Below are 15,715 nucleotides of genomic sequence, written 5' to 3' on the forward strand. Positions count from 1 at the left end.
GAGGTACAGTGGTGTGGATAATCTAAGGAAAGGATTATATACTCACCTAGATCAACATTACAGGGAGGAGGTAGAGGTAGAGTTAATCCTGAATAGTAGTTCATCTAAAACATCGGCTAATCCAAATGATAAAAAAAGAGCAAATATTATTTGCATTTGTCTTTGGGGTGTATTATCCTGCAGTTATAGCATATCTATGCAATGCACTTTCTCTTGCACATTTTAAGAAGTAGTATTAACTTCACACAAGCTGCCTGGGACTACCCAAGAGAAAACAGCTGCTGGTTCAGTCACTCACTCAACAAATGTTTACTGGTCTCTACTAGATGTCAGGTATTGCTCTGGACACAGCAGATACAAGACAAGTAAATTTGATTCCTGTCCTGAATCAGTTTAGCTTATAGAGAGGTAGCAGAGGAAAACAGATTTCTCAAAAGAACTTTAAAATGACATTATAAACGTTATAACGTTAACATTATAAACGTTAAGATGAAAATAGGAACAAGGCCTTCCGTAGTGTTCCAATGGCTAAGACTCTGGGCTCCCAATACAAAGGGCCCGGGTTCTATCCCTGGTCAGGGAACTAGATCCCACATGCTGCAACTAAAGAACCCACATGCCTAATATCTAATATCTGGTGGAGCCAAATACATATAAATAAATAAATAACTTTTTAAAGAGGCAAAACCCTTTTTTTAAAAAAAAAAGAAAGTATAAACAAAATGCCAGGAGTATACATAGGAGGGACCATCCAACTCTTTAGAGGGGAACACAGCTGTCTCAGAAGTGATGATATTTAAGCTGCATTGAAGAACAAGTAGAAATTTTCCAGAAGGAGAAGGGCATTTCAGACAGAAGAACCAACGTATGAAGACATATGTGGCTTCACAGAGCACAGGAAAATAGGCAAGTCAATGTGGCAGCAGCCCAGGGTAAGTGACGGGGAGTTTGACTGATGGGCAGTTAGTGCCACACCCAAGTGCTTGACCTCTGTCCTATGGGCAATGCAGAAGCAAAGTTTGAGCAGAGGAGTGACCCACCTGGATTCATATTTCAGAAAGATAATTCTGGTGGTGGCAGTGGTGGGGGAGGTGTAGAAGTTTGGGCTGCAGGATGGAAGATGCCCGGTAGAAAGAAGTACATAGCGGTTGTTGCAATAGTTCAGGGTAATGATGATCATAGTCTGAGCCAAAAGAAGAGACAACAGAGAAATATATTCACAAGATATTTCTGAAATACAATTCAACTGGTCACAAGCCTGGATGATCAACTTGCTATGGAAGAGAGGGACTTAAAGATAATTGCAAAGTTTTTGGCTTGAGAGACTGAGTAGTCCGTGACTCCAGAAACTGAGATAGGAAAAACCAGAGAAGGAAGCTTTGGAAAGATGATGGGTTGAAGAGTGAAAGGGGATTGGCATTTTAGGGGAAAGAGATTCAAGGATAGATTTATTTGGGGTGAGGAAAATGAAAACATCAAGGACAGGTGAAAGAGGAAGAAGATGGGATGAGAACAGAAGGGGAGAAGTTGATCTAAAAGCAGTAAGGCCACATCTGTATATTCCTCTAATTAATATAAGAGACTTGGAAAGGCTATTGGTTATAATACAATTTAAAGACCAAGGGGATGGAAGTTGTGAGTGTTAGCATTAGCTGGTTTTAATGGAGGGGGCAGTAGGAGGAAAGATCATAAGGTTGAATAACAATGTGCGATGTGAGAATACACTATTATATGCACTCTCCCAGCTATATGTATTAATGAAATCATAATACTAAGCCCACAGTTACAATCTATAGCTTAAGCACTTGCTATTCTCATAGATGTTCTTCTCACTAGTCCTTTACTCTCTTAGAGCTCCTTTCTCCCCTGTAGACATGCTACTCAAAGTTGGTTGACATCAGAAACAACTTCAGTTAGCAAATCAATGTCATTTCTTCACTTTTTATATGGTTAAATATAAAATTGGAACCACTGAGAACTGACTTCTGCTCAAACTTTTTTTTTACTTAGGCTTCCTGATATGGCTCTTTCACTTTGGGCAATTTGATAAATGTCTAGCAAGCTGCTCAAACATTTGAATTCTATGGGAATTCCCAAAGTGTAAATTGCAGAGGAAATACCTAGTTCTCTTCACTACACATTGAGAACTTGTGTCCCAGGTACTAGATTCTAGAGATCAAGAACCAGAGAGACACAGCCTTTGCCCCTGGGCAGCTGACAACTAGGGGGAGAAGCTCTGCTCTGGAGTGTAGAAGGCAATGTGTTTGTTTATTTCACTGTTATCGCTGTTTGTTTGATAATAATTGATTTAGTCTGTGAGTTTAAGACAAACGTACTCGTGCGAACACGGCGCTGCAAGCGGTGCGGAGCGTGCGGGCCGTGGTCTGCAGCCTGCGCGCCATCTCCGCACCCCGCGCGCCATCTCCGCACCCCGCGCGCCCTGCTCGCCGCGGCCATGGGGACTGCGGGCGGGTGCCATCCGGGCACTGCGCACCGGCCCTGCTCTGCTTGCGGTGCGGAAATTCACAGAAAAACACGAATTGGTAACAACAGAAGACGGTGTTGGAACAGTGGGAATCAGCAATTTTGCACAGGAAACTTTGGGAGATGTTGTTTACTGTCGTCTGCCTGAAGCTGGGACAAAGTTGAACAAACAAGAGGAGTTTGGTGCTTTGGAAAGTGTGAAAGCTGCTAGTGAACTCTACTCCCCTCTATCAGGAGAAGTAACTGAAATTAATACAGCTCTAGCAGAAAATCCAGGACTTGTCAACAAGTCTTGTTATGAAGATGGTTGGCTAATCAAGATGACGTTCAGTAACCCTTCAGAACTAGATGAACTAATGAGTGAAGAAGCATATGAGAAATACAGAAAATCTATTGAGGAATGAAAATGGAACCCCTAAATGAACTACTTTGAAACAACTTAATCTAGCATAGTTGTCTTAAATTAGTGGTGGATAGATATTTAAAAAGCAACTTAGCAAAAGAAACTACTTGTAACAATGTTTACTGAAGAAAATACCCCTTAACTTTCTAATGTCTTCAGATAAACACTGTGCATCTTTTCCACAGCATCCTGTGATTTTTAGGCTAGGCTCCAGTTATAATATTCAGAATTCCTGAAATTATCTCTGGTAAAACTAATTACAAAAATTATATAATTCAAGGATAACATGGTTATCTTATACCTTATATGACATTGTAACATGCTTACAGCTATCCTTGGATTTAGGTCAAAATGATCTTCCCACTAGAAATAACTGCCAGTGGAGAAAAGTTTGTTAGTTGTATAGTGTCCGGTGAAGAATATTACTGTCTTAATTTTGCAATATACTGTGTTTGCTGGTGCTATTTTTATACAGTGAAGCAATAGCCTTTCAGGAGAATAAACAATTTAATAATAAAATATTCAGCTTCTTAAAAAAAAAAAGACAAACATACTAATACATTTGCTTTTCTTCAGAAATCGTACTTATAGAAATTACATAGAGTCTGTCCCAAAACCTTTAAGAAATGATCATTAATTAAAAATAAATCTGATTAAGATGCTTTACCAGGAAACAAGAGTGAACTAAGGTGGTGTACAATGCTTTTTTTAAAAAAACAATTAAAAAAAAACCCCCAAACGGCAATCTCACCTTGTTTGAACAATGTATTTTGAAAGGGTTAAACTTCAGGTATTACTTAAAGGTTAAAAAACAGATTGACAACCATAAGGGATACTATTTACAAAATAAACACAGCTCGAGAGGCTACTTTTTTTTTTTGAGAGGCTACTTTTTTTTTTTTTTCATTTATTTTTATTAGTTGGAGGCTAATTACTTTACAATATTGTAGTGGTTTTTGTCATACATTGACATGAATCAGCCATGGATTTACATGTATTCCCCATCCCGATTCCCCCCCGCCCCCCACCTCCCTCTCTACCCGATCCCTCTGGGTCTTCCCAGTGCACCAGGCCCGAGCACTTGTCTCTTGCATCCAACCTGGGCTGGTGATCTGTTTCACCCTTGATAATATACATGTTTCAGTGCTATTCTCTCGAAACATCCCACCCTTGCCTTCTCCCACAGAGTCCAAAAGTCTGTTCTGTACATCTGTGTCTCTTTTTCTGTTTTGTATATAGGGTTATCATTACCATCTTTCTAAATTCCATATATATGTGTTAATATACTGTAATGGTCTTTATCTTTTTGGCTTACTTCACTCTGTATAATGGGCTCCAGTTTCATCCATCTCATTAGAACTGATTCAAATGAATTCTTTTTAATGGCTGAGTAATATTCCATGGTGTACATGTACCACAGCTTCCTTATCCATTCGTCTGCTGATGGGCATCTAGGTTGCTTCCATGTCCTGGCTATTATAAACAGTGCTGTGATGAACATTAGGGTGCACGTGTCTCTTTCAGATCTGGTTTCCTCGGTGTGTATGCCCAGAAGTGGGATTGCTGGGTCATATGGCAAAGGCTACTTTTAAAAAGACAGCACTTTGGGCATCTGAAGACAAGGAGGGTGCGATGATCCGCATTTCTCTGGGACGCAGGCGCAGGTGGGCAGGTCTGCAGGTCCCGTGGGCAGCACACAGGCCATTGTTTCTCAGAAAAAGGGGAGATCATCTGTTTATTTTGTTTCCAGTGAGCAGTAAATGACTAACATAATTAAGAAAAAAAAATTAAATCTGGGAACTTCCCTGGTGGTCCAGGTAAGATGCTGTGCTTCCATTGCTGGATGGCAGATTTGATTTCTGGTTGTGGAACTGAGATCTCACATGCCATGCAGTGTGACCAAAAAAATAGAAAAAAAAAATTGTTTTAATTGTTAAAAGAATTAAATCTGAAGGAAGGCAGCCCTTTTTAAGGAAGGTGGCATGTGGCTTATGTGTCTCCATAACATCTCCAGGCAGTTCTGTAGCAACTATGGTTACCCTTTGCTTGCTTCAGTTCTAACTCTGCCAGTTACACTGATTTTTTTTCTGAATGCAGTGACTCTTTTTGTTTTAAAATCCGTGTGTTCTTGTTTTGCAGATTCAGATATTTTTTCAAGTTTCTGACAGCATAATTGTTTGGGACATGCAGAGCATCTTTATTTTTCTATCTTGCTTTACTCAGTGCTTTGTTAGCATTTTAATAATCCACTAGTGACCTACATCTTTGATAGAGGAGATTCTTAGCAGTTTGAATTCTATTAAGTAATATTTTAAAAGATCAGGAAGTTTGAAGTCCTCATCAGCTGATACCTGTGCTTCTGTTTTTCCCGTTTTATCAAATGGTTCTGAAACTTTAAGAAAAAACTTGCATATATCTGTAGAATCCTGAGTTCCTAAAGCAGATAATGAAGAACCAATTCTACTGCAATCATCACCAGCACTTTTGTGGGATCTTGTCATCCTATCAGATTTAGCAGATGTACCCTTCACTCGGTTGCTACTGTTGCTGCTAAGTCACTTCAGTCGTGTCCGACTCTGTGCGACCCCATAGACGGCAGCCCACCAGGCTCCCCCGTCCCTGGGAGTCTCCAGGCAGGAACACTGGAGTGGGTTGCCATTTCCTTCTCCAATGCAGGAAAGTGAAAAGTGAAAGTGAAGTTGCTTGGTTATGATATCCTAAAAGGAATATTCGTTCACGTTCAAAGAAATCATCTACAGCCTTTACTCCAGAAACTACTCCATCTGCTGATTTAACCATGTTTTTAAAGAAATCTTCAAGTTTCTCTTCTTTATTTTTTTCCTCCCACACTCAAATCTTTATTAAATTCCTAGAAGATGTAGTAATTTAAATCTTTCCATAAAATAGGATGTGCTGCCACACAACACAGGAACACTTCACGCATTGCCATGGTCTTCTTGCATATCACCGAATACTCAGCTTCCGACTCCTGTTTCATCTTTGTGGATTCTTCCTTTGTTATAGACCCTTCTCCTTTTCCAAGTTTCTGTAATTCTTCCCTTGAAGCATCACAATCAGGTCTCGGCAGTGCTGGATGGACAATGTAACCTGCATAGTCTTCATTTTCAATGAAGAATCAAGCTAGGTAAATTGCTCATGCTGTCCAACAACAGAAAACCCATTTTATTTAAAATTTGGCAATGAACTCTTTGTGTGAACAGTGAATTTTACTTTGTCTCTCTCACTAAGAGAATCAGATATGTCCACCCGTAAAGCAGTGGCACTTTGAAAATCTCCATTTATTGCCTTAGGTCCAAGATCCTCCTCTGAGAGGAAGTTTGGACTGTTGCCCAGATGTTCCATCATGGCTGCTCTGAGGCAGGAGGGACAATATGTTTTACACACAATGAGATATAGGGAAATTGTGCTCTGATCGCTGCAGTATGGGGGCTCCTTTTTTGTGTGCTGCCTTTTTTGCAGCACACGGATTTTCTCTAATTGTGGCACACGTGGGCTTAGTTGCCCCATGGCATGTGGGATCTTAGTTACCCAACCCAGGAACTGAACCTTTGTCCCCTGCATTGGAAGGCAGGTTCTTAACCACTGCACCACGGGGAAGTCCCTGGTGCTCTGTTTTATACAATACTTTTAATGAGGCATTACTTCTTCTGTGTATAGACTATTAATATACAGTCAATTTTTCTAAATTTTCATAAATTTTGACATGAGTATACATTTGTAATTTCATGGCATGCATGCCATGCGTGCCATGAAATTAGAAGATGCATGTTCTTTGGAAGGAAAGCTGACAAACCTAGACAGCGTTTTAAAAAGCAGAGAGATCACTTTGCCAATCAAAGTCTGTATTGGTTTTTTCAATAGTTATGTACAGATGTGAAAGTTGGACCTTAAAATAGACTGAGCACCAAAGAATCAGTCAGTTCAGTTCAGTTCAGTCGCTCAGCCGTGTCCAACTCTTTTTAATGAGACCCCATGAATCGCAGCACACCAGGCCTCCCTGTCCATCACAAACTCCCAGAGTTTACTCAAACTCATGCCCATTGAGTCAGTGATGCCATCCAGCCATCTCATCCTCTGTCGTCCCCTTCTCCTCCTGCCCCCAATCCCTCCCAGCATCAGGGTCTTTTCCAATGAGTCAACTCTTCGCATGAGGTGGCCAAAGTATTGAAGTTTCAGCTTCAGCATGAGTCCTTCCGACGAACACCCAGGACTGATCTCCTTTAGGATGGACTGGTTGGATCTCCTTGCAGTCCAAGGGACTCTCAAGAGTCTTCTCCAACACCACAGTTCAAAAGCATCAATTTTTCAGCACTCAGCTTTCTTCACAGTCCAACTCTCACATCCATACATGACCACTGGAAAAACCATAGCCTTGACCAGACGGACCTTTGTTGGCAAAGTAATGTCTCTGCTTTTTAATATGCTATCTAGGTTGGTCATAACTATTTTTCCAAGGAGTAAGTGTCTTTTTATTTCATGGCTGCAATCACCATCTGCAGTGATTTTGGAGCCCAAGAAAAATAAAGTCTGACACTGTTTCCACTGTTTCCCCATCTATTTGCCTTGAAGTGATGGGACCAGATGCCATGATCTTAGTTTTCTGAATGTTAAGCTTTAAGCCAACTTTTTCATTCTCCTCTTTCACTTTCATCAAGAGGCTTTTTAGTTCCTCTTCACTTTCTGCCATAGGGTGGTGTCATCTGCATATCTGAGGTTATTGATATTTCTCCCGTCAATCTTGATTCCAGCTTGTACTTCTTCCAGCCCAGCGTTTCTCATGATGTATTCTGCATATAAGTTAAATAAGCAGGGTGACAATATATAGCCTTGACGTACTCCTTTTCCTATTTGGAACCAGTCTGTTGTCCCATGTCCAGTTCTAACTGTTGCTTCCTGACCTGCATACAGGTTTCTCAAGAGGCAGGTCAGGTGTTCTGGTATTCCCATCTCCTTCAGAATTTTCCACATTTTATTGTGATCCACACAGTCGAAGGCTTTGGCATAGTCAATAAAGCAGAAATAGATGTTTTTCTGGAACTCTCTTGCTTTTTTGATGATCCAGTGGATATTGGCAATTTGATCTCTGGTTCCTCTGCCTCTTCTAAAACCAGCTTGAACATCTGGAAGTTCTTGGGTCATGTATTGCTGAAGCCTGGCTTGGAGAATTTTGAGCATTACTTTACTAGTGTGTGAGATGAGTGCAATTGTGCAGTAGTTTGAGCATTCTTTGGAATTGCCTTTCTTAGGGATTGGAATGAAAACGGACCTTTTCCAGTCCTGTGGCCACTGCTGAGTTTTCCAAATTTGCTGGCGTATTGAGTGCAGCACTTTCACAGCATCATCTTTCAGGATTTGAAATAGCTCAACTGGAATTCCATCACATCCACTAGCTTTGTTCATAGTGATGCTTTCTAAGGCCCACTTGACTTCACATTCCAGGATGTCTGGCACCAAAGAATAAATGCTTTCAAATTGTGGTGTTGGAGAAGACTTTGAAAATCCCTTGGACTGCAAGGAGATCAAATCATTCAGTCCTAAAGGAAATCAACCCTGAATATTCATTGGAAGAACTGATGCTGAAGCTGAAGCTCCAATACTTTGGCCTCCTGATGGGAAGAGCCAACTCACTGGAAAAGACTGGTGCTAAAAAAGATTGAGGACAGGAGAAGGGGACAACAAAGGATGTGATGGTTAGATAGCATCACCAACTCTACAGACATGCATCTGAGCAAACTCTAGGAGATAATGGAGGGCAGAGGAGCCTGACGTGCTGCAACCTATGGGGTTACAAAGAGTCAGACACAACTTAGTGACTGAATAGCATAACATAAAATACATTTGTAGAATTAGCATCACAATCAAGATAAACATATTTTTCCCCCTCAGAAGATTCTTCTTGCCCCTTTGCCATCTTCCCCTCCAGCCTCAGCCCTTCTAGGCAACCGTCGACCTAACTTCTGTCACTGTAGAATAGCTTGCTTTTTCTAGAGTTCTACATAAATAGAATCATAAATATGTTCTCATTATTACCTGGCAATAGCCATTTTTTTTGACTGACTAATGAAATGTGGATAATTTCTTTGTAAAAAATTAAAAATTTTTATTTAGTTATCTACTTTTGGCTATGTTAGGTCTTAGTTGCTGTGTGGACTTTTCTCTAATTGTGGCAAGCAGGGGCTGCTCTCTACTTGTGGTGTGCAGGCTTCTCATTGAGATGGTTTCTCTTGTTTTGGAGCATGGTCTCTAGAGCATAGGCTCAATAGTTGTGGAGTGCAGGCTTGGTTACTCCACGGCCTGTGGGATCTTCCTAGATCAGGGATAGAACCTGTGTCTCTACATTTTTTACCACTGAGCCATCAGGGAAGACCTGGATAATTTCCTAAAGAGGATGTATATTTATTTTAAATTCTAAGGGGAAATATTTAAAAATTAAATTAATACTCAAGATCATGTGAATTTATTGATCAAGTTTTTCTGGAATTTGTGTGGGAAATTTAAATGCACATAGATTTGGCCATTTACAAGTAGGAATACTCCTTTGAGTATGCAGTAGAAAATGATTTGGGAGCCAGAATTATATCTACATTTATATAGATATTATATTATTTATATATAATGTATTTTATATATTATATTATATTATATATCTACATTTATTATAGGCTCCATCATCCCTAGAAAAGTGAGTTTGAATAAACTATTTAACCTCTCTGAGTTTCAGTTGTTTAACCCATAAAATGGGAATAACAAGGACCTCTTTATTGGGTGACGGGGAAGATTCAATTAGACTTGGCTATGGAAGTTGTCTCATAGTCACATATTAGCCTCTCTTCCCTTAACAGTGATTCTTATTTCTATGAGAATATTACTTCAGAATCGTAAAGTAAGTCATCTAAAAATTACTCAACATAAAAATAGCCATTTAAAAGCCTTTATGAGAACATATCTGGTGTGTAGAGCTATGTTAATCTATGTAATCTCTTTTTACAGTAGCTGGTTAACTTTCCTAATTCTGCTTTGTCCTAAATGACATGAAAAAGAATTTGGTATTAGTATTCCCTGACTTCTCATTGATTAGGGATGGGAGAAGAGAGCCAAGAGGTAGACCAGGAAGACCATCAGAAATTGATCAAAAAAAAGACCAAGGGTAAACTCCAAAATGGATAACCCCTACAGAGAAAATACTGAGACCATGATGATAGCTAAAACGAACCAAGTGCTGCTACATGTGAGGCTTTGTGTTAAGGCTTTACCTTAATTTAACCCCCATAACAAACATTTGAGTTAAGAACTATAATTGGGACTATTCTACAGATGAATAAATCAAGGCTTAGAGAAGTTTAGTAACTAATTCATTCAAACAGATGGAAGTGACAAAGGATTCAAACCTAAGTCTCTGCCCTCAAAGCTCAGATTACTTCTAGAGAAACACAGAAGAATCCCAGGCTTGAAACATGTCCCTAATTTGCAAACACCCAATTCTTCTGTGGTAGGCCTCGGAGAAGTTTTACTCTCTTAGAAAGAGAGGAAAGGAAACTACTATAAAATTGTATCCTGGATTTTAGGAAAGCAACCATCCACAGTGACTTAAGTGGAATTCAATCACTTCTTGATCATCTTTCTGTACCATTTTTTTCCATGTGTCACCCATTTTAGGCCTTCCTCAGTCCCCTCCCCAGCATCACCCCCTAATACATGCTTTTGAGTTCCCTCATGGCTGGAAAAGTCCTCCTGTTGTTGAACCTCAACCATCCCCTTGAAGTGGAGTCCCTCCAGTCCTGGCTAACACCCATTTCCCTCCAGGGCTATTTGTCGAGGAGGGGGTGAGTATGGACTTAATGACATGCTTTCCTTAACAATCTTCCAAACCTATCATCTAGGATAAGGGTTTATAAGCATTCATCAACAGCACCCCAGCAAAGTAGGTTAGTAGGATGAGCCCACTACCTGTTTAGGAATCTGGAAGGCTAAAAAATTGGTACTAAGACTCAGGGATTTTAACCTCAGTTCCTCCTGTACCACATGGCCTTCAGTAAGTTGTAAGCTGCTCTGGTCGTCCATCTTTTCCCTGCCTTCCTTCCGCCCCCACCGCCATCATCTCTGTTGGCAGAGTGAAGGCTGCGTTTTGCCTTACTTCCCACGGAACTAATTAAAGTCTACAAAGTACTTTGAGAATATTCAGTGTGGAGTTCTTGCCAAGATAGAATTATAGGTGGGAAAGGCAAGGAATAGGAATAGATTAAACTGGAAGAGTTGAGTTGTGCTAAGAAAGGTTCTGAAAAGCCTCTTTCCACTGTGAATCTAAAGGCTTGTCCTTCCTTGCTCAGCCTTCACAGGGAAGATTCACTTCTTTTCCCCTTTCACAGGCTCAGACATAAAGTTAACTGGGACCTGAGTTCTGCTGTTGAATCTGCTCTTTCCCCTCAAAATCACACACAGACCCCTTCAGACAATACTTGTCTCACGAAAAGGAAATGGTTAGATTATATATTAGTCTGGAGTGAAGTCCTCAGATGCAGGGTGTTGATTGTTGCATCTTCAGGGCTTTACACTGTGGTTGGTTCATCTTTGTGTTTGAACTTGTAATCTAGTATAGCCTTGACATGGGCACCTCTGGTCGGGGACACTCTTCTGAGGAGTCAGATCCTGTCCAGGGGGAGTTTACCTATGAAGGTACACTCAATAAAAATTTACCTTTTACAACAAAAGCAACTTGAGAACAATTACAAAGCAACACATTAATATGGACAAAATAAAATAGCACAATGGATGTTGTGGGTTCTGCTTTGCTTGCTAGGTTTAGGAATATGCCCATTTGAAAGCAGAGAACTTTTGGCTTTAGTACCTGTCACTCATGTTACAAACACCTCAGTCCTTGGGGTCTTTTAAATATGTCCTGCTTTTAAGCAGGTCTGCAGTATCTTTGGGTAACTTTGGGTATCTTTCCCATTCTTTTCTCACTGTCTTATGAAACATTTTCTGGCTCCATTTTCTTCACTCCCATATCCTGAATAGCAGAGGCTTTCTATTGTCTAAATCAACCTGTTCCCTTGTGGGACATATCATGGAACCAGCCAATAAGCTGCCAGCTGAAGGGAAACGGCACTGTTAAATATTATTTTGTACGAGTCTCGAACTACAAATGCTGATGTTATGGAGTAAGGAGGATGAAGGTTGGGAAAGGTTATCTACCCCTCATAAGTTCTCAGAGGTTAAGCTCCACATCCATCGAACCAAAGCCTTTCACCTTTTTAGAAAGGGCTCTTTGTTGTCTCTGAACTGAGGAGACTCTTGAAAGTCCCTTGGACTGCAAGGAGACCAATCAATCCTAAAGGGAATCAACACCGAATATTCATTAGAGGAACTGATGCTGAGGCTGAAGCTCCACCGATGCAAAAAACTGACTCATGGGAAAAGACCCTGATGCTGGGAAAGATTGAAGGCAGGAGGAGAAGGGGAGGACAGAGGACTAGATGGTGGGATAACATCACTGACTCAATGGACATGAGTTTGAGCAAGCTCTGGGAGATGGTGAAGAACAGGGAAACCTGGCATGTTGCAGTCCATGGGGTCACAGAGTTGGACACAACTGAGAGACTGAACAACAACAATCTGTCATCTCAACTGTCCACGTTTCTGGTAACCAACTAGAAACCGATAGTCGAAAGAGATTTCTGATACAGATGGAAAGGTGTTCCTTGAGGAGTCTGATCCAGCAGGAAGAGCTTCTCTAGGAGGAGTGGCTATCAGGAGGGGTTTGTTTTGTTCTACTCTCACCAAATGATAGAGCAAGGAGATGGCCAAGCCCAAGGATGCAGGGTAACAGGAAAAAGCTGGGCCGAGACAAAGCACCTGCCGCAAATGATTCCAAAATGTTAAGAAACAGAGACAATGGCAAAATGAACAGACAATAAGTGGGAAATGATCAACTCTTGCCAAAATTATATTCTCATTGGAAGAAGAAATAAGAGGAAAGGGAACTCTAATTTGGGGAAGAGAAGGAGGTTACGGAGATGAACCCTAGCTCCAGGATCACTCTGTAACTGTGGTTTCTGGCCAGGAGGTTGTGTTTTCAGACTTGCAAGGTACATGACTACAGTCCTGGAAGAGAAGGTTCTCTTCAGTGTGGGCTCAGCCAAGTCAAACAGGCCCAATGTTCTCTTCCAGCCCCACTCTGCTCTGCCGGTTTTTTCTCTTCTTCTTTACCACCTGCTCTGTTGCACCTATGTTCCTGATCTTTTTTCTTCAAACTACATATAAGGCTTTTTGGACTCCATTGGATACACTTAAGGAATATAGATGAATTATATCTTAATACAGAGCAAGCTTCTCCGACATAGATCAAAATAATACATTTCATGAACTTGAAATGGCAGAAGGGCCAATCATAATTTTTTGATACCTGTCCTAAAATCTCCTGTGGTTTTAGGCCAGGTATCAATTATTCAATAATATCAAAGAATATAAAATAATATTAAAGAATACCTGGCCCTGCCCAGAGGACCTTACAGTTTAGTGGGGAAAGGAAACACAAAGATATGAGAGCAATCAAACAGCTCACACAAGTCTAGGAAAATTACACAGCACATTTTGGAAAAGGGAGAATCGAAGCTAGATTTCCTTCTATTCTTCTTAACAACCATTTCTGAGCATTCAATGTCGGCCAGGCACAGTGCTGGCAGGTACTTTAATAATACTCACAAGCCTTTGTGGTGGGAATTGTTACCATCATTTCAGAGATGAGACTAGGTAACTTGCCCTACTAAGCAGGAGAGTGGGTTGAAACACAGGCCTATGTGACTCAAAACTCGTACCTTTAATCATCACCTCATACTGCCTCCTTCTGCAGAAGAACTTTCTACCTGGAAAGAAGCTGAAACTCCTTCTTTGCTTGAGAGGGGGATGTACACTCAGAGGCTGTGAAACTAGTGGAATGACTTCATGAATTTTTATCCTTGCCCGATTGGCTTGCCCAGCTCAAATCCCTGGGCCAAGGGAAAAAAGGCAAATGCAAAACACTGCAAGCTCAAGAGATGCTAAGAATGCACATCTAGGAACCTTGGGCTGAAAGGTGCTTTAAGGGATCATTCTGCTTTCCTGAAGAAGGCTTTCTGCTCAGTCGCTCAGTCGTGTGTGACTCTTTGCAGCCCCAGGGACTGTAGCCCCCCAGGTTCCTCTGTCCATGGAATTTTCTAGGCATGAATGCTGGAGTGAGTTGCCATGCCCTCCTGCAGGGGATCTTCCTGACCCGGGGATTGAACCCACGTCCCTTGCATCTCCTGCATTGGCATATGGATTCTTTACCATTAGCACCACCTGGGAAGCCCTAGAAGCCTCTTTAGACTCAGTGGAATTCACTTTGGGAAAGTAGAAGAACAGTACCTTAGTATAGAGCAAACTCCCTTGCAGTAGAAGATTACATAAAGCATTTCATGAACCTCTAGATTGGTTATTCCTCAATACAGCTTTTGTTGTTTCACTAGACTCAGTGAAATTAGTAAAAAGGAATATTTGGGGAATCACTCCTTTGACTTTCCAGCATAGCAGTTTTCCCATATGTCTAGCCTCAATCCTTGCTGCTGTGAAACAAGCCTGAGAGTTTTACTGTGGCTAGGAAACATGCCACATACGAAGCTATTTAAGTTATATACAATATAAAGCTGCATACAATAGTCATTGTCCTCCAATAACTTATGCCATTGTATATAAGTAATTACAATACAAGCAGGATTCAACATGAGAGGAGTATGAAAAGAGACTATATAGTTCTTAGGACCAAGAGCGCCTTCAGTTAACGATATTTACACAAATGCTAATGGATCCACAGTCTATGTAAGGAAGTTTTGAGTAAGAACACTCAGGTCCTATGCTCAATTTGGGCTACCAACCCACCCTCTCCCAGCACTCATGGACCATTTACTGGGCACTGATGCTTGCAAGCACTGGGAATGCAGAGATGACTGTGAGGTGATCCTGAGAGCTCTCACATACCTAGGGATCCATGTCCCCCCAACACATCCAACTTTAGCATGGAGTTTAATTAGGGAGTGTTGCAGGGAGCACAGGGCTTAATGCTCAGGGTGCCGAGTCAACAGTTTCTCCACCCCACTTCCTCAGAGAGTGGGGGAGTTGGAGGAAACCACATGAGTTTCACTAATCCCCCATCAATAGCACCCACTGCATTACTGGCCTCATTATTTCTTAATGGGACTTCGTTGATTACAGACTGCATAATTATAGTGACAGACTCCTCTTGGTTGATGGGGGGGTGTGGGGATTGGGGCAAGAAAATAAGAGTGAGAAGGTATGGGGGGACTGTGGATGCAAGCAAACCTGTCCTACCCCCACAGTCCAGGGCAGAAGCTAAGGTGAGGCAATCTCTGATCAGCAATGTTGACCCTCCCACCACTGCCTTCCCCCCAGTTAATAAAACCTCCAGAAATAAAGGGGGAAGTCAACTTCCTGTGATAGCTGTTTTCCTAGTATAACTTCCTTCTTTAGGCTTTTAAAATTTCTGGCAGAGTGGTGGTGGTGGTTTAGTTGCTAAGTTGTGACTGACTCTTGCGACCCTATGGACTATAGCCTGCCAGGCTCCTCTGTCCATGGGATTCTCCAGGCAAGAATGCTGGAGTGGGTTGCCATTTTCTTCTCCAGGGGATCTTCCGGACCCAGGAATCAAACCCGGGTCTCCTGCATTGCTGGCAGATTCTTTACTGACTGAGCTACGAGAGAACGTAATTAGAGAGACACAGCAATATCATGTCACTATTGAACCACAAATATAATTCTTGGCACACAGTAAGTACC

At 41.3% G+C, this 15,715-nt stretch overlaps 2 pseudogenes; one reads left to right on the forward strand and one right to left on the reverse strand.

Moving 5' to 3' along the window:
• The first annotated feature begins 326 nt into the window (after nucleotides 1-326).
• On the forward strand, nucleotides 327-2,888 carry LOC122686049 (annotated as a pseudogene).
• Nucleotides 2,889-4,922: 2,034 nt separating this feature from the next.
• LOC122686055 lies at nucleotides 4,923-6,253 on the reverse strand (annotated as a pseudogene).
• Nucleotides 6,254-15,715: the final 9,462 nt, after the last annotated feature.

The sequence above is a fragment of the Cervus elaphus genome, chromosome 3 (genome assembly GCF_910594005.1).
Source record: "Cervus elaphus chromosome 3, mCerEla1.1, whole genome shotgun sequence".
In the NCBI taxonomy this organism is placed as follows: domain Eukaryota; kingdom Metazoa; phylum Chordata; class Mammalia; order Artiodactyla; family Cervidae; genus Cervus; species Cervus elaphus.